This window comes from Eurosta solidaginis, chromosome 5 (genome assembly GCF_040869045.1).
Source record: "Eurosta solidaginis isolate ZX-2024a chromosome 5, ASM4086904v1, whole genome shotgun sequence".
NCBI lineage: Eukaryota > Metazoa > Arthropoda > Insecta > Diptera > Tephritidae > Eurosta > Eurosta solidaginis.
Window position 1 is genome coordinate 63,015,105 of NC_090323.1, and position 25,904 is coordinate 63,041,008.

Here is a 25,904-nt window from a genome sequence, read left to right on the forward strand (position 1 = left end):
TAAAAGGGAGTGGGCCTTAGATCTATAGGTGGACGCCTTTTCGAGATATCGCCATATTGCAAAGATTATTTTTTTAAAACTTATTAGTTTTGTTTGAAAACTAGATCTGAATGGAAGTTTCTATTTTAAGATTGTTTAAGCTTTTTGTTCTTCTTTTAAAACAATTGGCTTTTGGTTTTTATTTTATAAGTTCTTTTTATTAATTTATTTCTCACACACATAAGTACGGTGTAACGGTCGAATATATGATCGGAATTATATGGTCAGGTAAGGAACTAAAAACGCCATCGAAAATTCAATATATTGTGCCGAATATTAATAATTCCGATACACCACTATGCCGAAGTAAATAAAAGCCACACAACCATAGCAGCAATGCAAGCAGATGAGATACGAGATTTGAAACGCAATTGGCACAGCAGGTAAGAGAGAAGGCGGTATTACACATATATGTATAAAATCACAAAAAGCGCAGATCGCACTACTCACACATTCACATAGAAGAAAACAGCGAATATGAGGTACATAAGATACCAGAAGTAAATAAACAACTAATGGAGAACGCTGTTCGCGAAAAGTCTAAACCCTGAGAGAAATAGGCGAACGAGACAACTGAGAGAATAAAAGCGGTGCAGTCCATTTAAGTGAAGAACAGTTTTATACAGAACATTTAAGTTTTTTTATTCGACAGTTCGGTGACTCCAATGAAACAGAAGGCGCAGAATAAATGTCATTCCTTAAATTTCGCACAAAAATTTAACAAATTATTATTTACTGTTACTTTAGTTCATGTAACTATTTGCTTCTTTTATTTCGTTATTCTACGGCGTCGTTATTTATTCACTTGGTTTCTATGTTCTTCAATCTTTTAATCACTCATGCTTTGCAGACAGATTCTATTAACTTTGGTAACATAATGTTTGATCGTAATTGATTAATAATGTCCGTCCGCCATCCGTACGTCTATATGTGATCACGATAACTTGAGTAAATATTGAGATATCTTATTGTAATTGGTGTATGAGTTCCTTGGCACTCATCTCCCATCGCTATCTAAAATGAGCGAAATCGAATGATAACCACACCCACTTTTTATAAATATAACATTTTGGAAAACACTAAAACCTAGTAAATAATAAACCTAGAATGTTGAGATTTAATGTGTGGACTGATACTGAGACTCTTGATAAAAATTTGGGCGTTGCATGTTGCACCGACCACTTGTGATAAAATCCATTCACATACATCAAAAACAACAAAAAAATAATAGCAAACTTCGACAGAGAGGTTTCCTTTACTATAAATAATGAATGGTACCCCCTCTTTTATGACTAAGCAATTTTCAATGTTTCGGGAGTCATAGATTGAAGAAAATAATATAAATCGTACTTTACTTTCCAGGCGGAATTTGAAAAAACTTTTAGAAATGGGCATGTGTTTCCCAAACACTTCCGAGAGGCAACTCCGATTAGAAAAACATGTTTTTTTTTTGAAAGAATTTTTTTTTTTAATTTTGGATGTTGCTTTGCCCGGAAGTTGAAACCAGAACCCTCGATGTGGAGCACGCTACCACCTCGGCAGGCGGCTGCCATAACCATAATAAAAACAAGCTAGGAAGGCTAAGTTCGTGTGTAACCGAACATTACATACTCAGTTGAGAGCTATGGAGACAAAATAAGGGAAAATCACTTGGTAGGAAAATGAATGTGTTTGTATGACATGTGTATCAAATGAAACGTGTTAATGGGTATTTTAAAAGGGAGTAGGTTCTATAGGTGGACACCTTTTCGAGATATCGCCATAAAGGTGGACCAGGGGTGACTCTAGAATTTGTTTTTACGATATGGGTATCAAATGAAAGGTGCTAATGAGTGTTTTAAAAGCGCGTGACCCTTAGTTCTATAGGTGGACGCCTTTTCGGGATATCGCCATGAAGGTGGACCAGAGGTGACTCTAGAATTTGTTTGTACGATATGAGTATCAAATGAAAATTGTTAATGAGTATTTTAAAAGGGAGTGGGCCTTAGTTCTATAGGTGGACGCCTTTTCTAGATATCGCCGTAAAGGTGGACCAGGGGTGACTCTAGAATTTGTTTGTACGATATGGGTATCAAATGAAAGGTGTTAATGAGTTTTTTAAAAGGGCGTGGGCCTTAGTTCTATAGGTGGACGCCTTTTCGGGATATCGCCATAAAGGTGGACCAGAGGCGACTCTAGAATTTGTTTGTACGATATGGGTATCAAATGAAAATTGTTAATGAGTATTTTAAAAGGGAGTGGGCCTTAGTTCTATAGGTGAACGCCTTTTCGAGATATCGCCGTAAAGGTGGACCAGGGGTGACGCTAGAATTTGTTTGTACGATATGGTTATCAAATGAAAGGTGTTAATGAGTATTTTAAAAGCGCGTGGGCCTTAGTTCTATAGGTGGACGCCTTTTCGAGATATCGCCATAAAGGTGGACCAGGGATGACTCAAGAATTTGTTTGTACGATATGGGTATCAAATGAAAGGTGTTAATGAGTATTTTAAAAGCGCGTGGCCCTTAGTTCTATAGGTGGACGCCTTTTCGAGATATCGCCATAAAGGTGGACCAGTGGTGACGCTAGAATTTATTTGTACGATATGGGTATCAAATGAAAGGTGTTAATGAGTATTTTAAAAGCGCGTGGCCCTTAGTTCTATAGGTGGACGCCTTTTCGAGATATCGCCATAAAGGTGGACCAGGGGTGACTCTAGAATTTGTTTTTACGATATGGGTATCAAATGAAAGGTGCTAATGAGTGTTTTAAAAGCGCGTGACCCTTAGTTCTATAGGTGGACGCCTTTTCGGGATATCGCCATGAAGGTGGACCAGAGGTGACTCTAGAATTTGTTTGTACGATATGAGTATCAAATGAAAATTGTTAATGAGTATTTTAAAAGGGAGTGGGCCTTAGTTCTATAGGTGGACGCCTTTTCTAGATATCGCCGTAAAGGTGGACCAGGGGTGACTCTAGAATTTGTTTGTACGATATGGGTATCAAATGAAAGGTGTTAATGAGTTTTTTAAAAGGGCGTGGGCCTTAGTTCTATAGGTGGACGCCTTTTCGGGATATCGCCATAAAGGTGGACCAGAGGCGACTCTAGAATTTGTTTGTACGATATGGGTATCAAATGAAAATTGTTAATGAGTATTTTAAAAGGGAGTGGGCCTTAGTTCTATAGGTGAACGCCTTTTCGAGATATCGCCGTAAAGGTGGACCAGGGGTGACGCTAGAATTTGTTTGTACGATATGGTTATCAAATGAAAGGTGTTAATGAGTATTTTAAAAGCGCGTGGGCCTTAGTTCTATAGGTGGACGCCTTTTCGAGATATCGCCATAAAGGTGGACCAGGGATGACTCAAGAATTTGTTTGTACGATATGGGTATCAAATGAAAGGTGTTAATGAGTATTTTAAAAGCGCGTGGCCCTTAGTTCTATAGGTGGACGCCTTTTCGAGATATCGCCATAAAGGTGGACCAGTGGTGACGCTAGAATTTATTTGTACGATATGGGTATCAAATGAAAGGTGTTAATGAGTTTTTTAAAAGGGCGTGGGCCTTAGTTCTATAGGTGAACGCCTTTTCGAGATATCGCCATAAAAGTGGACCAGAGGTGACCCCAGAATTTATTTGTACGATATGGGTATCAAATGAAAGGTGTTAATGAGTATTTTAAAAAGGAGTGGGCCTTAGTTCTATAGGTGGACGCGTTTTCGAGATATCGTCACAAAGGTGGACCAGGGTGACTCTAGAATTTGTTTGTACGATAAGGGTATCAAATGAAGGGTGTTAATGAGTATTTTAAAAGGGCGTGGGCCCTAGTTCTATAGGTGGATGCCTTTTCGAGATATCGCCGTAAAGGTGGACCAGAGGTGACGCTAGAATATGTTTGTACGATATGGGTATCAAATGAAAGGTGTTAATGAGTGTTTTAAAAGGGCGTGTGCCTTAGTTCTATAGGTGGATGCCTTTTCGAGATATCGCCATAAAGGTGGACTAGGGGTGACTCTAGAATACGTTTGTACAATATGGGTATCAAATTAAAGGTATTAATGAGGGTTTTAAAAGGGAGTGGTGGTAGTTGTATATATGAAGGCGTTTTCGAGATGTCGACCAAAATGTGGACCAGGGTGGCCCAGACCATCATCTGTCGGGTACCGCTAATTTATTTATATATATAATACCGCGAACAGTATTCCTGCCAAGATTCCAAGGGCTTTTGATTTCGCCCTGCAGAACTTTTTCATTTTTTTCTACTAAATATGGTAAGTGTCACACCCATTTTACAAAGTTTTTTTCTAAATATATTGGTTTGACGAGCTTGAGGCCGTAAAGTAAAAAAAACACGTTTATTTTCCTTTTTCAAAAATATTTAATTGGTCGATATTTCGACTTCAACCTGAAGTCATCATCAGGACTAACATAAACGAGAAAACAAAAACCAAAGATATAAGAATTTTTACAATTTAAAATATGTAAAAACATATATATATATATATATATATATATATATGCGGACAAACAGAACTTACACGCAATGATGTGCTTGATCGACTGATCAGGTGGTTGAAAGGTTTGTTCAAAGGAATCAAATAAAAATATAAACAAATTTGAATACCGAAAGTATAACAATTTTAAGGTAACGTATATGTAAACAAAAATTTAATACCAACAATACCTATATAGAAAGAGCATAGAATAATAAGACAAAAAGCATATGTGTCATCTTCATTCTTGTTGTTGTAATCCAGGTTATTGATAGTGGGATGTTTGTTGGAATGTATATATTACGATGAGCCATGCGCAGCCTGCATTGTATGCTGTTGTTGTTTCAGCACCAAGTTTCGGTAAACCCTTGCACATTGCTCAGTGCCTGATTTAAAATTCATTCTCCTACTATTAGGGATGTTCAAAATATGAAGTATTTCCAAAATATATCTTTTGTTATAGTGTTTCTCGGTATCCAAAATTCTAACGTCTTCAAAATAGGGGTGATGCCCAGTATTATTGCAATGGGCAGACAAGGCTGTCTTATTTTCCGGCGAATTGTTCCTTAACTTTATATTCGACTTGTGTCCGGAAATCCTTGTCTTCAGTTTTTGCTTAGTAGTCCCTACTAGTTCTAAAGTTATATTTTGCGTCAATAAACCAATCCAATTACCATGTTTCATCCCTTTTTTCGTATTTGGTATAGAATTATGGTATTTTTTAATTTTTCGAAATTTTCGATATCGAAAAAGTGGGCGTGGTCATAGTCGGATTTCGGCCATTTTTTATACCAATACAAAATGAGTTCAGATAATTACGTGAACTGAGTTTAATAAAGATATATCGATTTTTGCTAAAGTTATCGTGTTAACGGCCGAACGGAAGGACAGACGGTTGACTGTGTATAAAAACTGGGCGTGGCTTCAACCGTTTTCGCCCTTTTTCACAGAAAACAGTTATCGTCCTAGAATCTAAGCCCCTACCAAAACTTCACAAGGATTGGTCAATTTTTGTTCAACTTATGGCATTAAAAGTATCCTAGACTAATTAAATGAAAAAGGGCGGAGCCAAGCCCATTTTGAAATTTTCTTTTATTTTTGTATTTTGTAGCACCATATCATTACTGGAGGTGAATGTTGACATAATTTACTTATATACTGTAAAGATATTAACTTTTTTTTTAAATTTGACTTTAAACATTTTTTTAAGTGGGCGTGGTCGTTCTCCGATTTGGCTAATTTTTATTAAGCATACATATAGTAATAGGAGTAACGTTCCAGCCAAATTTCATCATGATATCTTCAACGACTGCCAAATTACAGCTTGCAAAACTTCTAAATTATCTTCTTTTTAAAGTGGGCGGTGCCACTCCCATTATCCAAAATTTTACTAATTTTTTATTCTACGTCATAAATTTAACTCACCTACCAAGTTTCATCGCTTTATCCGTCTTTGGTAATGAATTATCGGACTTTTTCGATTTTTCGAAATTTGCGATATCGAAGAAGTGGGCGTGGTTATAGTCCGATATCGTTCATTTTAAATAGCGATCTGAGATGAGTGCCCAGGAACCTACATACCAAATTTCATCAAGATACCTCAAAATTTACTCAAGTTATCGTGTTAACGGACGGACGGACGGACGGACATGGCTCAATCAAATGTTTTTCGATACTGATGATTTTGATATATGGAAGTCTATATCTATCTCGATTCCTTTATACCTATACAACCAACCGTTATCCAATCAAAGTTAATATACTCTGTGAGCTCTGCTCAACTGAGTATAATTAACGGATCGCAACAACATTGGGTACTCATATTCTCCATATAGCAGGAAATATTTCTAGTAAAAGTAGACGGCACCGGTTAAAAACAGCCAAGCGCGTTTCTTCGTAAATCCCATTTATCGTTCTTAATATTGAAACATATCGAGAGCTTCAAGTTTTCGGTATGTTTCCTCAAAATGCAGATGTGTAAATAATTATGTAAAATAAACGGGTTGGTGTCGAAATTCTGTATGTACAAAATTCTAAAAACAAAATTCTGCTTTTTTAAAATTCTGCTTTCTAAAAGTCTGCTTTCAAAATTCTGTATTACAAAATTCTGTATTGAAATATAATGTTAACAATGTTAAAGAGGTCATGTAGTTATTTTGAAAAAGTGCGCCATGCACAGTAATTCTGCGTAGAACATCTTTCTGCATAGGCGGCCTTCGGCCGCGCTTATAAAAAATAACCCTGGGCTACGCCATGCCAAGTCCGGGTGTGTGGTATAACCGTGGCTACCGCCACGGTGATGTCCTTCTGCTTGGTATACCCTCCTGCGTAGGCGGCCTTCGGCCGCACTTTAAAAAAATAACCCTTAGCCGATCCAACACCGGCTACGCCATGCCATGATTCCGGAATTTTGACTTCCAGAATTAAACATGCAGAATTTTGAAAAAGCAGAATTTTAGAAAGCAGAATTTTAAAAAGCAGAATTTTAAAAAATAAGAATTTTTTTGCAATTTGCAGAATTTTGTCACCCAGAATTTTGTAATACAGAATAATGACACGCTCCGAAAATAAACAGCAGCGTAAATCCAACATCGGTTATACCCGAACTTGGACACCCTTAGTTGTTTATTTTAAGTTACATAGTTTAATTGTTTGGCCAATTTCACAATTTGTTTCGAATACATTTAATTCTTTAATTTATAGTTGTTTATGAGGATACAATTAATTCTAATTTAAGGAAGCCTTGCACCTCGCGACTTTGCTTTATCTTTCGCTTTAATTTAATTTATGCTTTATAAAATTTAAAAACACAGTGGTTTATTGAGAGCTATACAATTTAGGACAAAAAGTATGAAAAATTGCTTAAACCAATTAATGGTCTAAAATGTTGATACAAATTTTAAAATGTGTATCTTTTAAAGTTTCAAAATTATTTGGCAAATGTTGCCGTAGTTATTCTATTAATACAATAAGTTTTTAAGTTGTCCAACGTCAAGGGCACTTTAAACTGTACACATGTGAGTATGTAGGTTATGTTAGATTGAATTAGCTGGTCCGTGAGGGCCTCACATAGACTGAATGAGACCATAGTGTAACCAAAAGCTTGCTCAACAACCAAACTGAAAACCGCTATCAAAAACCAGGACCTACTAAAATCTGGCTAGGACCTATGCTACTTTCTTCTTATAAATTTGGTAGATGTGCCACTCCTACTAGCTAAAGTCCAAGCCTTGCAAGAGCAGGGAAACGAGCATAAAACGTGCCCGATCGTTTGCGCGTCTATCCTGTACATCCGCTGTCACTAACAAGGCTTAATTTAAAATCATGTGGCACCATAAGGCAGTGTCCAGTTAGAGTACCCATAATGAGCCATCAGTCCCGTCTTTTCAATTTGTTTATCTAAGCTTGGTTTCACGCCTTTCCTGTTTGTTCTCGCATGTACAGGTTTCGCCCAATCTGATTGGACAGTCTAAGTTACAAGTTTCAAGAGAAGCGTCCTGTTTAGCTAGCCTATCCGCTTTTTATTTCCATCTAAACTCATATGACAAGGGACTAAAAGTAGGTGAATTTATCGCCTATCCCGATTCTTTCCAGGGATTGCTTACACTCTAACACACTTTTGTGCTATGAGAGATTATAGCCTTAATAGCTGCTTGACTTTCAGTGTAAAAATGGACGAGGCTGCAGTTTAAGCTGTTTTCTTCTAATGTTTCTACTGCTTTAATCACGAGTACTACTACCGCCTGAATAACACTACAATGAGCTTTCAGCTTGCAGGTTTGGTTTATTTTGGGATATGCGCAGTATACCGCAGTCCCTACTCCTTCCATTATTTTGAAAACATCGGTATACACGTGTATTGCCTCGTCTGCCACTTAGGCGCACTTGAGGGGTGGAATAACTCTATCGAGGCTCTAGAAGACGCATCGCAGCACAGGTAAGGAATAATATTATACTATATTCGTATGGTCTGCGCTCAAGCTACCCCGAGGCATTGAGCTTTGTTGCGGTTATTAACGCTTTGTTGTTCGCCACCAGGTCTATAGGTGGAATATGCATACACTCCATCCGCCGGATTGTTTTAAGCTATATTCTTCTTTGAGTGGTCGTCCACCAAATAAGGACTCCATAGTATATGATGGGCTTTACAATCGTTGTAAATATGCAATGAGATAGAGATGGCGATAGACACCACATACACTCCATTCTTTTACATGCATAAAATGCTGTAACGCCTTCTTCACTTTCTCCTCCATGTTGAGCTTCCACGACAACTTACTGACTAGAATTAGTTATAACTCCTAATAAACAAGACCGCATCCATGTTTTCCGCGTTGGCGCTGAAATCATCAAAGAGCTAGTTGTTGGAACGTACTTTCCACTTAGGACAACTGCAACGTCATTTGCGTAGGCAGTAAGTTTGACGGTTCCCATAACGAACCGGCTGGGTAGCTAGTTGATGACCACCGTCCACAGCAGAGGTTACAATACCCTGCCTTTCCGCGTTTCCGTGTCCATCGACTAGGTGACCTCATACAGCCACCCACTGCTTATCTTCTTACAACTAAGCATGCAACCGATACATTTGGTTATGGCTGGATGTACTTCAGTGTGCTTAAAACCCTCCATGGTGGCATGTTTAAAGGTATTGTTGAAAGAACCCGCAATATCTAAAAAGACTTCTAAAGAGTACATCTTGTATTCCAAAGCGTTTTCTATGTCTATATCCACCCCATGCAATGCCGTGTCTACCGACTTGCCTTTGTTGTACGAATTTTGTGTTTTGGAGAATAGTTATTCATATATGTTAGACTTTATCAGCTCCTCAAAGGGTTTGAGCAAAAATGAATGGGTGTGTAATCTTTGGGATACTTATGGCTGATCTTCATTTGATAACAAAACCAGCAGATCTCCAGGAGATGGGTACAGGATTCAGTTTTTGCACCAGTCGAATATTATTCTAAGCGATGCCACGATCTCCCTACCAGAGATTTGTAGCAACATAAGGAATATACCATCTGGGCCAGGCGATTTAAGTCTTGTTATCCACTTCCTTTTCTTTACAATCTCTCGATTGTGAATGTACATCGAGAAGCACTTCAAGGGGCTATGCGCTACTACGAGACCATTCCCCTTTCTCTTTCTTAAATAGTCCCTGGACTTAATGTCCCTTAAGATATACAGATAAATTACCAACAAATGTAGACCCATTTACAATACTCATGTTTTGAAGCTCATATACTCAAGTGACGGAACCCTCCGCCACTCTCGAGGTATGCAGCTCCAAAGTCCTGTTTGATCTTAAATATGTGGAAGATACGAGAGCTGTTTTGCGTCTTTGGTATTTGGAAAAAAACTTGTTGGCACAGCCCAACTTCAGGCAATAAACTTTAATAGGGGATATCCAGATATGTGTAATCTCCAAAGATTTCTAAAGTTGCACAAAAATTACTTAATTCTACCCAGGAGGCAAGAAGGCCTAAATTTATTAGCTCTGGCAGACATTACTTTAGAGCCAGCATTCGAGGAAACCAAATCCGGTATAACTGCGACATCTGCTAACAGCGCAAATTATTATTAAATTTTTTCAACTCTTCCATTTGATCATAGGAATATTTTTTTTACAAAATTTTCACAAACTTCCAATTTCATTTTATTCTTCTATGATATATGGATTTTTCCAGCAATTTATTTATTTTTTTCAGCACATAAACTCACTTATTAATTGTTGAATATTTTCTTAATTTTTTTCCGTCACTTTTTGTTTAGAATGTGTTTAGTGTAAGTTTTCCAACATTCAAATTTTTTCCGATTTTTCCAGCTTGTCAACCGTTTTTCACCATTTGCCGACATTAACTGCTCTACAAATCTGTGGATGAAATCTAAAATATGTTTTCCTATTTTCATAAAAAATTATAATCCACTCTGCCACCAACACTAACGTAATTTCAGTCGATGTAAAGACAAATACAAATTATTATAATAATCATATGCACATATGCCATAGGAAGGAGTGAATATTAAAAATGAATTGCAAACCTTCATACGAAGTTGTTGACATACATACAGTGATGTGCAAAAAAATAAGGCTGCACATTTGCGAATGAATGAAAAGCTGTTGTTTGACGGAATTCTTAAAAAGAATTTTCTTGCAAAAAAAATTATTTAAGTTCTCCCTTTATAATGAAGACGGCTGTTATAAATGTAATAGTTTGTATGTTTAGAAGTGCAGACATTTTTCTTTGTGACCCAATCACGCCAGAGTAGTTGGATGAGTTTGGACAAAATTTGGTACACAGATAGCCAATAGTCTGAAAAAATCTTGTATTTTTTTTTTTTTTTTGGTTTTTTTTTAGGAAAGGTCGGTTCTACGCCCCTGGTAACAGTTACGTTTTAGTCGGGTCTATGGCTCAACTAAGAAGGATGAAATTTAATTTAATTTGATTTAATTAAATTTAATTATTATTACAGCTGTTTAGGCCTGAAGTATAAGCTACTATATTTTATATATTATTATAATTAATTACTTAATTTTATTGAAAATACTTTCGGAATGCCAAGTTATTCCGTTGAGCATATTGACTAGCATAACAAGCGGACTAGTCTACCAGACCAGATAGTAAATTGCTTGAAAGGATCTATTGGATGTGTAAATCTTTAAAAGAAAGGGGTCCCACACCTCCTGGGAAAAGTGACTTTTCAATAATTTTTTTATCGCTATAAGTCTTAGTATATAGATTTAATCAATCGTACTGAGTATACGGAAGTGATATGGGTTGGGGCTTAAAAAATTGTTTAATTGGACAATGCCTACCCTCCGACTTTCATCTGATCTACTCAATTGTGGAAAAGTAAACAGGGGGTAATACCTCGATCTCCTTTTGGAGAAGTATCTGTACTAATTTCGGGACTGTTTTAAAAATTACTTTGTTATAAAAAATATGCCCAGTAAAACTATCTTGATCTGTGAGCCAAGTTTCATTCAAATAGGTTTAACCATCCACGTGTGCTTGATTCACAAAGGCAACATCTGCACATTCCGACATCCAAACTCCCCAACTTTCAAATTTGTAATCTGTATATATAAAAAGAAGTGTACATTTTGATTGTCACTCCATAACTCGAGAAGGGCTCGACAGATTGCCATGAAATTTTTAGGAAAGATACAGGAAGGAGAGATGATGGTTAGTTGATTTTGAAATCCCAAATCAGTTTAGCCACTCTTGAGTTATGATTTTTTTTTAGAAAAAATGCAAAATTTGAACAAAAAGTTTACATTACGGTTCGACCTAACGAAAAAAATCGATCCAGCCTATTACAAGTTAATTTCATTGACAGCATACAAATGTTAATCAGATGAACCTGCCCAAATGCAAATGTTTATCAATCACTTCTGATGGTAACTATTGTTCACGCCTGCCTTTCCAACATATCTTCGTTAAGTTAATAATTTGCATACATACAAACACACACTCCCACTCATCGCACGCATTCATGCTTTTGTTGTACAACGTAACGTCACCGTCTTCGCTTTTGTTTTTCGCTTTTTTTTATAATTTTGCTATTATCGCATATTCCTCAATGCACTGCACTCCCACTGCAGCAACATAATGCACACTCACCTGCACTAATATTACTTTGCATATATACTCTTCGCACTCATCGCTTATTTTGTCAACATTAAATAGCAGGACTTTTCCATGGAAAATTCCTAAACATAAATTCTGCTGCCTAAATTGAATTTTTTCTTAGCATGTAAGATCATTGAATTTGTAATCGTCAAAGAGTTACGACAAAATAAAGCCATATAAAAACCAAATTTCGGTTGCCTATTGATTTGGCATATACATAGATGTAGAAAACGCTCTACATTTCTCCAACTATTATTAATTTAAAAAGTGATTTTAAGTGTGTTCAGTGAAAGAAAACATAGTTAAAAAAGATTTTTTCCATAATTTCATCATATGCTTCAAAATGCCACCAACAAGACGATCAACTATAGGTCGACGTACGCGTAATTCTACCTATAGATTTAATCAAAGGAGAGCGCAAAGTGTAGAGGAACGCTCACAACAAAACCAAGTACAACAATTACGAAACGCACGTCGTCATATATCGACAGATCCAAATCCATTAAATCCAGCATCGAGACTAACGACATGACTTTCACGTCGTGCTGTGCAAGAGATGGAATACGCTGCTTTCGCTTACAATAGCGAAAATTCGCAAGTTGGAACGCCAAAAAATTTGTTTATCTTTGCACTGAACGAAAAAACCAAAAATACTATGTAGCCACCACTTGCATAACAATAAGATACAATAATAAAATGTTTTAACCGAAAATTTCACCACATATGTGTACAAAATTCAATTCAATTTAGAGAACAATAAACTAAATTGACAACAAACAAAACAGAAAAAATAACGCAACATTCAATCGATCTCGGGCGTTACAAGGTACGCCAGGTAAAGGTAGTATACTATATATATTGGCGGCCGCCGTGATGTGATGGTAGCGTGCTCCGCAACGAAGATCCGAGTGTATTTCTTCCATTAAAACTAAAAAGAGCACGACGCAAATCCGAAGAGCAGCTCGGCCGAAAATTTATTTATTTTATTTATTTTAATATACTATACATATTACTTACTTAATTGGCGCTTAACCGTTTAAACGGTTATGGCCGTCCAAAGAGGCGCGCCAGTCGCTCCTTCTCTCTGCCAACCGGCGCCAATTGATCACACCAAGGGAGTTTAAATCGTTTTCCACCTGGTCCTTCCAACGGAATGGAGGCCGCCCACTACCTCTGCTTCCATAGGCGGGTTCCGATAGAAGCACTTTCTCGGCCGCAGCGTCATCTTTCATTCGCATAACATGGCCAGCCAGCGCAGCCGCTTCGCTTTAATTCGCTGGACTATGTCGATGTCTGCCTATAGCTCGTACAGCTCATCGTTAAATATTCTTCGGTACTCGCCATCGCCAACGCGTACAGGTCCATACATCTTTCGAAGAACTTTTCTCTCGAACACTCCCAGAGCCGCTTCATCTGCTGTTGTCATGGTTCATGCTTCTGCCCCATATAGCAGGATGGGTACGATAATTGACTTGTAGAGTATGATTTTCGTTTGCCGAGAGAGGACTTTACTTTTCAATTGCCTACCTAGTACAAAGTAGCATTTATTGGCAAGAGTTCTTCTTCGCTGTATTTCAGAGCTGATGTTGTTGCTAGTGTTGATGCTGGTTCCCAAATAAACGAAGTCTTTTACTATTTCGAAATTATGGCTCCCAACAGTAGCGTGGTTGCCAAGGCGCTTATGCGCTGACTCTTTGCTCGATGGCAGCAGGTACTTCGTTTTGTCCTCATTCACCCTCAAACCCATCTTTACCGCTTCTTTTTTCAGTTTGTGGTAAGCAGAACTAAAGGCGCGGGTGTTTACATATATGGTTCATAAAAGTTCACGTAGATTTTAGTCGAAATGATTTTGAAAATAATAGGCACTTTTCGGGATACTAACAAAATAATAGCTGTGTTTTTTTTCACGTCTATATACGTTTACGCTTAAACTTTATATGGACTGCTAAGCGACAAACTTTAAATACACCTCTGGAATTGCTACGCATACAATTAGTACTACTAAATTTCAATACGCATTATACTCAGATGTAACTGAAATACATATGTGTCCATGTTTTACCCTCTGCACTAATTCCATGTATTCTATGCGCGTCCACTATCTATCACAACTGATTCAGCTATTATATGTTATACACAGAAATACAACGGAGGGTTGTGTCTCCGCTTTTCGGTACACCCTGTAGCTGTAGCTAGTTGTTTAACCACTGCCGCTAGATGGGTCTCCTAAGCATTGTCTAAGCGAGGATAGGCGTTTTTTTCACGCGCAAACGAAACGTATACGCGTGTAAAAAAAAAACACGTCTAATAATGACCATATTGAAATTATTTCGAAGCCAGCGGCGAATCATATCATGTTCTCTCGGCATTGCCCATAGCGTGATTTTTGTTCGTCGAGAGAAGACTTTATCTGATAGCAGCTACTTCGTCTTGTCGTCATTAACCGAAGTGACCTTGTCTGAAGCCTCGTTTGGCGTCGAATGGCTCGGAGGGGTCCTTCCCAACCCTTACGGAGCTAGTGATTCAGCTCAACCTTATTTGGCAAGGGCGTTGTTAACTTTGGTGTGAACGTTAGTTCGGCCATAGTAGCATACATGTAACTTCTATTCACGATGTCAAAAACTGTTTAACGTTTCAAAAAAAATTATGAATTTTGATTTTTCTATCGTGAGCCTCTTTGAAGATCTTGTGAAGATTTGAACGATAGTTTATTTAACATGCATGAAACCGCACTTATATGGTCCTCTTAGTTCGTTAACCTTGAGTTTGAGTCTTTCGCATAGTACGCTAGATAGAACGTGATGTTAAACAAATTGATTCCGCGGTAATGTGAGATGCTTGAGGTGATCGCCTTTCTTGTGGATTGTGTAGAGCACACTTAAATTCCAATCTGGAGGCATGCGATCGTTTGACCATTTTTTACACAGGAATTGATGCGTGCTCTTTACCAACTCGTGTTTGATTAGCTAGGCATTTGGCTGTCGGTAGCCAGGATATCGCTATATTCACTTTCGTACTCTCCATCGCTAATAAGCAATGGTGAGAAGGGCTCCATCCACAATTAACCACACTCTGTAGGTGAGTTATCAGTTCGCCAATAACATTCGTGCAGGAATCTGCCCCTTCCGTCTTCTGACAGATTTATTAGTAAAATTTTCAGGCATTATTCCTATCAGCTAACTTCTAGAGCTGTTTATATCACGCTTTTTTTCTAAATTAGCGTATCTCTTTCTTCTTCGTACTCGAATAAATCGGGAGCTGCCGCGACTGTAAGCCACGTGGCCTTTTTTCCTGGCAGTGGGACATTCCTCATCGCATCAGCTGTTTCGCAAGTGCACTGGAAACCTATGGTGTTATTGGCGGTATTTGATGAGAGAGCAATATGCTTCCACTACTTGGCTACATCGTTAGGGCGAAGACTCCTCTCTTTTTGTACCACTACCGAACTTTTTATACTCAGCTGAGCAGAGCTCAGCATAAACTAATCGAGATAGATATAGACTTCTATATATCAAAATGATCTGGGCGAAAAGAGAAATTCATTTAGCCATGTCCGTCCGTCCGTCTGTCCGTAAACACGATAAACTGAATAAAATTTTAGGTATCTTAATGAAATTTGGTATGCAAGTTCCTGCGCACTCATCTCAGATCGCTATTTAAAATGAACGAAATCGTATTATAACCACGCTCACTTTATCGATTTCGAAAATTTCGAAAAATGGAAACAGTGCATACTTCATTACCAAAACGGATAAAGCGATAAAACTTGGTGGGTGGCCCTTATGACACAGAATAGAAAATTAGTAAAATTTTGAACAATGGACGTGGCACCGCCCACTTTTAAAAGAATGTAATTTAAAAGTTTTGCAGGCTGTAATTTGGTAGCTGAGTATGTAGTGTTCGGTTTCACCCGAACTTAGCCTTCCTTACTTGTTAGGAACTATTTTTGGACCACTTCGGGATTGGCTTGTTTCATTTAAATAAAGATATAAAACAACCATTGCACTGACTCTATTGCAATGCATACCACTGTACCTGTGACTCCATATAATTAAACAATGTTACCAAACAGGCAAATTCTATACACATATAGTAATTGGCATATTAGTGTATGTGTGTAAAGTAAACAAATTTACGTGGTCAGCAGTCAGCGGTCAAAGAATATAGCAATTGCAATGAAAGGCTTTATAATGAGTTCCTTATATATATATACATACCTATTTATGTATGCACATATGTATGTATGAATATGCTCTCATAAGGGTATATAACAATAATGCATTAATAACAACAAACGCAAATAATGACAAAAACTTAAGCTACATCCATACATACATATGTAGGTAAATTTGAAGTTTGACAGACAGCGTAAGAAAGAAAAAACTTGTAACCTACTCCAAAAACAACTGAATTGTCATTGTCCCGTTAGGTTTTGTTGTATATACGAATGGCCCACATTGAGTTGTATATGAAAATAGAGGCATTTTGGGAATAAAAAATTAACACATTACTTGACATGATTCAGTAACTTTCATTGACAGCGTGTTAAGTTAAAAGTGAGAGTGTTGAAAACTCTGTACTTTTATTGAAGTTAAAAGGGCGCCATTTCAGCGTATGTACCCGGAAGTGAATACCAATGAAACCCGCGGTTATGTCGTAGTCCAACAATCGTCATCAGTGCCAACAATCCTGCGGATTCCAGGACAAAATAGACTATGAAGGTCTGTGTTTGTGTCGCCAGCTGCTAGGGGCCACATATCTATAAGATCTCGACATAGCAAAAAAGCTGTTATATAATTGGATAGATACTGTTCTTGCCAAGGAAAGGATTTGTAAGTTATCCGCGATAAGGCAATCATTTCGTAAAAGGCGACTAAAATATAGTACCCATTCCGGGGAATGATACTTTTTCTCAAAGGCAGCAAGGTTTGATATAGTGTAACTCATGTGACACCTACTCTGGTCTATAAAAACTGGTACCGTGGTAACCTGAAAAACAAGTTTGTAATCTGAATATTTTGTATGATTGTGTACTACACCTTTTCCAGTTTAAGTTCGGAAAATTACAATTCAAGTTCAGAATTTCCAATATAAATTCAGAAATTTACAATTCATATTCAGAAAGTTACAATTCAAGTTCATAAATTAAAATTTAAGTTCAGAAAATTACAATTCAAGTTCAGAAAAATACATTTCAAGTTCAGAAAATTACAATTCAAGTTTACAAAATTACGATTCAAGTTCAAAAAATTTCAATTGAAGTTCAGAAAGTTTGTCAGGATTTTTTTCTTTCATGTAATTGCAATTATACTATGTACCGTGGTAAATGTTAGCGCTAATAATCTGATTCAAGGATATGCAGGCCTCCTATCTGTTAAGAAAGCATTGGACTTCTTAACGTACTTAAATCAATTTTGCTCACATGAAGGAGATGGCGAAAAAAACCCGCTTCCTCTCTTCTCTCTCCTCCTCTCATAAGAGGCCAGTTACAAGGAAATCCGGCTATATTCTATATAAAGGTCACAAGCACATTGATCTGCATTGAGTAGGACAGAAGTGATGACGAAATCAACGGAGCGCCCACAATCCCGTAAGTAACTGTGTGCAGAGATCAAGTCTTCCTCCACCTGCCTCTCGCAACTCTGTGGAGGTCTCCCCCTTCCATTGCTGCCAAACTGCGGTATCGACTGAAGTACTTTCATGGCCGGTGCGTTATCTTGCACTTGTTGCAAAGGTTATCCTCCGTTTGATTTCTTATCTCGGGATGTACACGCCTTGGAGAAAACTTGGTGTACAGTATATCCAAGCCACCATTGTCAACGAAGCTTGAACACTTCCGCAACTAACATATAAGTATTTCATTACGTATTATGAATTCGAATAACTTTTGAAAAATAACACCCTACTTATAATCTTCTAAATTTGAATTGTAATTTTCTGAACTTGAAATGTAATTTTCTGAACTTGAATTGAAATTTTCTGAACTCGAAATGAAAATTCTGAAATTGAATTGTAATTTTCTGAATTTAAATTGGAATTTCTGAACTTGAATTGTAATTTTCTGAACTTAAATTGGAAAACCGGAACTTGAATTATAAATTTCTGAAGTTGAATGTAACTTTCTGAATTTAAATTGGAAATTCTGAACTTGAATTGTAATTTTTTGAACTTGAATTACAATTTTCTGAACTTGAGTTGTAAATTTCTGAACTTAAACTGGAGAAGGTGTAGTATACAGCAGGTCTCATCTCCAGTTTATGGGAACGGCCCTTTGGGAGTTTTGCGGTGACTTTAGTTTCAGTTCAAATGCGAATAGAGTTCACTTTTGAAGAAGTTGACAATGAAGTTTTATCTTGGCAGTTAAACGGCAAAGTGGTCGCTTCATCTATTCTGGTTCAGATCAAATTGTTCAACTGAATCTTCATTGAAGGTTGGAGAAAAGGTTGCGAACACATCCCTCATAATATTTTATATTTGAAACTGCTTTAGGTGGCATCCGACCTTGTAAATGTGGTTAGTAGTGGAGAGGTTTTGTCGTTGAAGCGAACTTCCGGTTTTCAGAAAGGGTTGTTCACATCCCTTAGTATTTGTATTGTAATTCTGGATTTGTATCTTGTATCTGACTGCTCCAAAGAGTCAGAAAATTACGCCGCATTCAATTTAAGAGTGGCGTAGACTTGGATCGGTCTCGTAGATCACTAAGGTAGATTGCATCAACGTGTTCCCAGTCAATCTGGCGTGTGAAATGTTTGGCGCAACACGTAGCATTCGTCATTTAGATGATCTTTCAATTGAAGATCACAGCAGTCCTATGTAAGGTCTTGATTGACCTGTCACCTTTGGACAGTGCTGATGGTTCTACAGTTGGTTTATCTAGCTGCATAGTACATATACATACATTTGTGCAATAGGTGATAGTTTTGCTTTATGTTCTTTTAAACGATTATCGCTTTTTGGCACGTAAAATTCTTGTTTCTATGAAAGAGTTTCGGAGTAAAATCATAGCTTCACAATTAGAAACAATAACTAAACGTAAATTGCACATGTCACTCTCTCTTAGTATTAGTGTCATTAAATTGTGTTAAATTTTATATGAACACACGTATTTAGCCTTTGCCAGTGTTAGGCTAATAAAAAACCATAAAATATTAAAGTTTTATTAGCCCCTATACAGACAATAAAATCTTGTCGTCGGTTGGCGTGCAATACTTCGTACACGCAACATGCAATGCTGCATACCAAAAGGCGTAGTATTAGTTTTTGGCATTTGTTTACAGTTGGTGGAGGGCCGTAGAAAGATATAAGTATAGGTGAGGTTGAACTGGTTGGTGCCTAATGACCTCACATAGGCTGAATGAGTCCATAGTATTATCAGAAGTTTGCTCAACGACCACTGAAAACCCCTATCAGAAATCAGGACTCATGTTATAGAATAACTCCGTCCTCTTGGTAAATCCAAGAAGCTTTCTAGAAACTATGCCTCTTGGTGCTTCTAGATCATATGGATGTGCCACTCCTAATAGCTGCCGTCTTAGCATTGCCAACTTTTGCCACGAGCACAAAGCCTGCTTTCACTGACAAGGCCTAATGATCAATGATAAGAACAACTTTGTTAGTCGAATCCTGTAAGATCTGCACTTTACAAGAGCTTCAACACTTTGAAGCCCTATGGATAGTTCCACGCCTTTTCTGCTTGGTCGATCATATGCAGCTCGCGACTTGTTTTAATCTTCCCTAATCTGATAGAACGTCTACAGCACAAGCTTCGAGCGATTCAGCCCATTTAGTAGCTAGCTCATCCGCGTTTTCATTTCCATATTTTCCCATGTGACCTGGGATATAATATAGATATATATTTCTTCCTGTTGTTGTTGTTGCAGCAGTGCTTCGCCCCACCTAATAGATGCGACCGATCACAAATGGTCATCAATATCCTCTAACGGGAGTTCGAGGAAACTTGCTGTTTCAACAGGGGTGGACCATATGAAAGGGGTGTTAGACGCGTTCGTTCCACATTACAATTAAAGAGATGGTTGGTGTCAAGTGGGACACATTGCAAGCGGGGCATACATTTTGTATATCGGGGTTGATTCTGGATAAGTAAGAGTTTAGCCTGTTACAGTATCCAGAACGAAGTTGAGCTAGAGTGACTCGCGTTTCCCTGGGGAGTATGCGTTCCTCTTCCGCAAGTTTTGGGTACTGTTCTTTGAGTAATGGATTCACCGGGACATTCCTGGCATTAAGGTCCGACGCCTGTATTTTGGCAGGCAGTATTTTGGCAGGCCTGTAGCTTCTTCTAGTGAGTAGCTTTTAGGCTTGGCGACCATATAGGGGACGTGTAGAATGCAATCGGCTGGATAATTGCTTTGTATGCGGTAATGAGCGTTTCTTTGTCTTTTCCCCAGGTACTGCCAGCAAGGGATTTGAAGATTTTATTACGGCTCTGGATTTTGGGTACAATTGCGGCTGCATGCTCACCAAAATGTAGATCCTGATCAAACGTCACACCCAAGATTTTGGGGTGTAGAACAGTCTGTAGCGTAGTGCGATCGACGTGACTGTTCAAAATGGTCGAAATTTGGGACGTCCATGTTGTAAATAAGGTCGCGGAGGATTTAGTCGGTGATAATGCCAGGTTTCGCGAGGCGAAAAAACTGGAGAGGTCAGGGAGGTAGCCGTATATTCTGCAGCAAAGCTCATCGATCTGTGGGCCTGGGCCTGTGGCCATTATTGTGCGGTCATCGGCGTAGGAAACAATAGTAACTTCTGGTAGCGAAGGTAGCTTAAATATGTAGAAATTAAACAAAAGTCGGGATAGGACATCACCCTGTGGCACCCCTTGTTTAATTCTTCTTGGTTTTGATGTTTCGTTTCAAAATTGCACCGATGTCTGCCTGACCACCCAGATAATTTGCGGTCCAGCTTTTAAGACATGGGGGAAGGGTAGACCCTTCCAGGTCTTGCAGTAGCGTGCCATGGTTGACCGTACCAAATGCTTTTGAAAGGTCTAGCGCAACGATACTGTTCTATGGTGGGGGTTTTGATTTAAGCCGCAATTTATCTGGGTGCTAATGCCATTTAGCGCGGTGGTGGTGCTATAGAGTTTTCTGAAGCCATGCTGATGACAGGCTAGTTGCAAATTTGCTTTGAAGTAGAGGAGCAAAATGGCTTAAGCGTCTTGGCTACTGGCGATAGGAGAGATATCGGTCGATATGACTCTCCTATGTTAGCTGGTTTCCCAGGCTTAAGTAACGGGACCACCTTGACCATTTTCCATTTTTCGGGAATGACAAAGGTGGAAAGAGACAGGTTGAAGACATGTGCTAAATATTTGAAACCCTCTTTCTTTAAGCTTTTAAGCATCGGCATGACTATGCCGTCTGGGCCCACTGCTTTAGATGGTTTAGCATGACCGATGGCATCCTCAACCTCTTTGGCGGTGATGGTAATTGGTGACGCGCTGAATTTATGTTTATGTGCGTGTCTGTTGGCCCTCCGTCTATCTTTGTCGATGCATTATATATTGTCGGCAAAAAGCGCTCGCGCCTTTTTCGCATCCGACAGCACGTTATCGCCAAAGGCGATGGAAATTATGTCATTGTACTTAGACGGATTTGATAGGGACTTTACGGTGGACCAAAGCTTACCTGCAACGGCAGAGAGGTTACAACCGCTTAGATGCTCCTCCCATTTCGCCCGCTTCTGTTCATCCACAAGCAATCTGATGCGTTGGTTTATATCCCTTATTTGGGGGTCGCCGGGACCGAGTTGTCTTATAAGGTCACGTTCTCTCGCTAAATTTGCGGCCTCCGCCGGAAAGTCGGGAATTCTACCGGCGGGAATGGAACGAGCCGAGGCGGATTCAATGACCTTGCGGAAAGCACCCTCCCCTTGGCGGGCATCAGTCGGGATAGGGAGGGCAGCAAAGCGGTTGTCTGTAAAGGATTTGTATTCGTCCCACTTTCCTTTTTCTAAGTTTATGAAAGTGCATTTTTCTGTGACGATGAAGTCGGCGGTACGCTCGAGCGAAATAAGTATAGGCAGGTGGTCGGATGCCAATGTTACCATCGGCTGCCAGTTGACGCAGCTTACGAGTTCTGCGCTCACGATTGATATATCCGGCGAACTGTGACAACTTCCTACCATAAGTTTGGGGGCGTCTCCGTTTATTGTGCAGAACGTCGTTCCTTCTATTTGATATCTCACCCCTACTGTCCGCCCGCAAGTTTGAATGCCATAGATCATGATGGACATTGAAATCGCCTAAGATAATGCGATTGTTGCCAGTGAGTAAGGCGCTGATATTAGGGCGGTATCCAGGTGGCAGGAGGGATGTATATGTTGATTATTTCTAGATTTGCATCGCCAGACCGGACAGATAAGCCTTGACGTTCTAAGACACTGTCCCTGCGGCCGATGTCGGGATCAAATATGATATTGCACCGAGTGGTGTATGATAAACGCGAGGCCGCCTCCATTTCCGCTCTCGAGATCTTTTCTGTGGACATTATACCCAGAACAGGTCTGCAGAGCAGATCTTGCTGTGAGTTTAGTCTCTTGAATCGCAGCAATGCGGATGTTGTGCCGCTTCATGAAATCGACTATCTCCATGATCTTCCTAGTTAATCCATTACAGTTTAACTGCAGAATTCTGAAGGGCTAAGACGTTGACTACGGGACGCCCTAGGGCGTGAACAGCAAAGAGCCACAAAAGATTTATAGAAGTTACGTGGACGTCTGGTTTTGGGATCGAACCCAGAACAACTTGTCCGATGCAACCATCCCTTACACGAGAAACACTGACAAGAGTATGACCGTCCTAAAAAGATTATTTTGCGGCAGATGCAGCAAAACCATTTCTCAGGACCGGGGTCAGGAGAGGGATCCGGATTGGATTCGATACCTTCCCGGAGCAAGAGAATATGGAGCAGTCCCGCTGCAAGGAGCTGCTGGGAGGATGACAATTTGTGGGAGGGACGCAACAAATTAAATGGGGTTACACTGAAATGACAGTCCTTGGTCGGGAAAAATCCCGAGTCGCTTCGGTACATAGAACCGACTGCCTTGGGAAGCGAATATATTTCTCCATCTCCCGATTCTTTTCAGGCATTGCTTATGCTGGCTGGCAGCAGCACAAAAATGCTGCTGGTAACCATAGCAACGGGTGATTACCATAGAAATCAGCGCGAGTGGCGGTAGTCGTGCTCACACGTACTTGTTGTCGGCTTCGCGTTGATGTAAATCAAAATTTTTAGATTTTTTCACTTGACAGCTGGTCTATTTGATAGTGGCCAACGTGATTGACAAGCATTAGTGTGTTAGTTTTGTGAGAACGTTAAATGAGCAAGTTCGCGGAAGAAAAAGATTTTACGTTGTGGTTTATTGAAACCTACGAATGCTTACCAGCATTGTGAAATGTAAAGTGTGAAGCATATTCTAAATGTGCTGAAATAAGAACAATATATTCTGCTCGAATTGTATAAACAAAAATACCCCAATGCAACAAAAGAAGACGTAAAAAAATAAAAATTTTCTTTCTTTTTTCTTTTTTTCCGCCAAAACAACTGCAGTTACAAGCAATAAAAATCGTCGTCCGATGACATGTTTACGTCCGCACGCTACGAATATCCGATACAAATGGCGCTTGATGCTTTCTGCTTGTGTGGTGGCCGGGCAAGCGACAATCACCCGATACGCACACAACCACCCGTTGCTATGATTACCAGCAGCATTTTTTGTGTTCTTGCCAGCCAGCATTACACTCTAACATAATTTTAGAGGTTATACTTTAAGACCATGAAGCCTTAATTGCTGCTTGGCGGTCAATGTAAAAATTTACGTGGCTGCAGTTCAAGCTATTTTCCTCCATTGTTTCTACTGCTTTAGTCACGGCTACTACTTCCACCGTAAAAACACTAAAGTGATCTGGCAGATGGTAGGATTGCTTTATTCTAGGATTAGCGCAGTATACCGCAGACGCTACTCCTTCCATTACTTTACAACCATGGGTATATAAGTGTATCGCCTCGTCTGCCATTTGAGCGTGCGTTGCTCCGAGGTATTTAGAATCTTTGCAGCTGTAAACCTCCGTTCTGTATAAGTGCAGTGTGCAGAATAGTACACAGTTCAGCCATCGGGGTTGTTTTCAGGGCTCCCGTTATGCTAAGCACTGATAGTCCACATGCCCCTTCTAATTTTTTGAGGTGCGTTGTTTTTTGAGTGGCTGTTAACCAAACAAGGACTCCATATTATAGAATAGGCTTAAGAATACCTACAATTATTATATGAGACAGAGAGGGCAATAGACCCCATGTACACCCGATCATTCTTTTACATGCATAAAGTGCCGTCGGCCTTCCTCACTATCTTCCACGTTTAGCCTCACGGCAACTTACTATCTGGAAGGATACATTGATATTTGCTACAAACTTTCTCGTTCAGGTTCACACCTCCTAGCTGAGGCCTAGACTAATTCGGCACCTTATACCTTCTAGTAAACAAGACCACATCCGTCTCGTTGACGTTGGCGCTCATCTGCGTACGTTGTAAGTTTGACGTGTCCATCATCGAACCGCTTGAGTAGTTGGTTTATGAACAGCGTCCACAGCAGAGGTGATACCTCGTCGCCCTGCGGCGTGCCAACTTGATAAATTTTTTTACCTGGCCTCTAAGAATACTCAGCTCCTTCTTTCATGATGGCGGCTTTGCTTTTCCTCCGAATTTTCTTAGGGGACAAGCTCTGTTGCATGCAGTCATATGCCTCAATTGATAGTAAGTAATTGGATTTTATTTATTTATTATTTATTTATTTATTTATTTGTTTGTTAAAGTCAACACAGACACAAAGCGGTCGACTACTGAATATAAGATACAATACATATAACAAGGAAAGAAAACGTAAGCGTAAAAAACAAAATTTAAAGTAAAAACTTAAATAATAAACAATCAATTTAATTAAGTTAAATTTTAATTAATACATAAATCAAATCAAAAATAAAGATTATGTAAAATTAATATTGAAATAAAATTGACATCTTAATTAAAAATCTTTAAAAATATTATGCCAGACGTGAGAGTATTTCCGTACGGATAGCAGCAATCGAATACTCAAAACTAATGCAGTTGTACAGTTCGTTATAGCGCGAGCACCAATTGCGAAGAGGGCTATATTTGGCAAAATTACGCCGTAGAATGGGTAAATGAAAGAGTACATAGTGTCTTGTAGTTCTCGCAGGAACGGAAAAATTCAGTCTGCTTACAAGGTCAGTGGAGTCTATCTCACCGATAATCAGTTTATGAAGGAACATTACCCCGAGTAATGTTCTTCTATTCTCTAAAATTGGCAAACTAATGAGAAGAAGTCTATTTCTATAAGGTGGAAGATGTTGATTTGATTCCCAGTTAAGACCGCGTAAAGCGAAGATTAGAAACTGCTTCTGTACCGATTTAATCCGATCTATATGATTTTTATACCCCGGGGACCAAATACAGGAACAATACTCAAGTATTGGGCGAACCAAAGATGTGTAAAGGGTCTTGGTTAAATAAGGATCATGAAATTCTTTAGCCCATCTTTTAATAAATCCGACTACACCCGATGCCGGATTCTTCCGTTTTTCTATATCAGTGACTTCTTTGAGTAGTTCCAGTTATGTTTATGAACCAACATACGTAGGGTTACTACCCCTGTTCACTATCTGCAAATCGCTTTGTAGAATGTGCCAAAATAGAGACTCGCCTTTATCATTTGTATCGCCTCTTC

At 38.9% G+C, this 25,904-nt stretch overlaps 1 protein-coding gene across 3 annotated transcripts in view; it reads right to left on the reverse strand.

The window, feature by feature from the left end:
* The window catches only part of Ir76b (Ionotropic receptor 76b), a 164,860-nt gene that overhangs the window by 23,610 nt on the left and 115,346 nt on the right, over positions 1-25,904 (reverse strand). The window contains exon 1 of one of the 3 annotated variants that reach the window (XM_067787684.1): positions 10,230-10,347. The exons of the other annotated variants lie outside the window; for them this stretch is intronic. The gene's annotated coding sequence lies outside the window, so the exon portion shown is untranslated. Of the gene's footprint in view, positions 1-10,229; positions 10,348-25,904 lie in introns of those variants that run through there. 3 annotated transcript variants of the gene reach the window in all.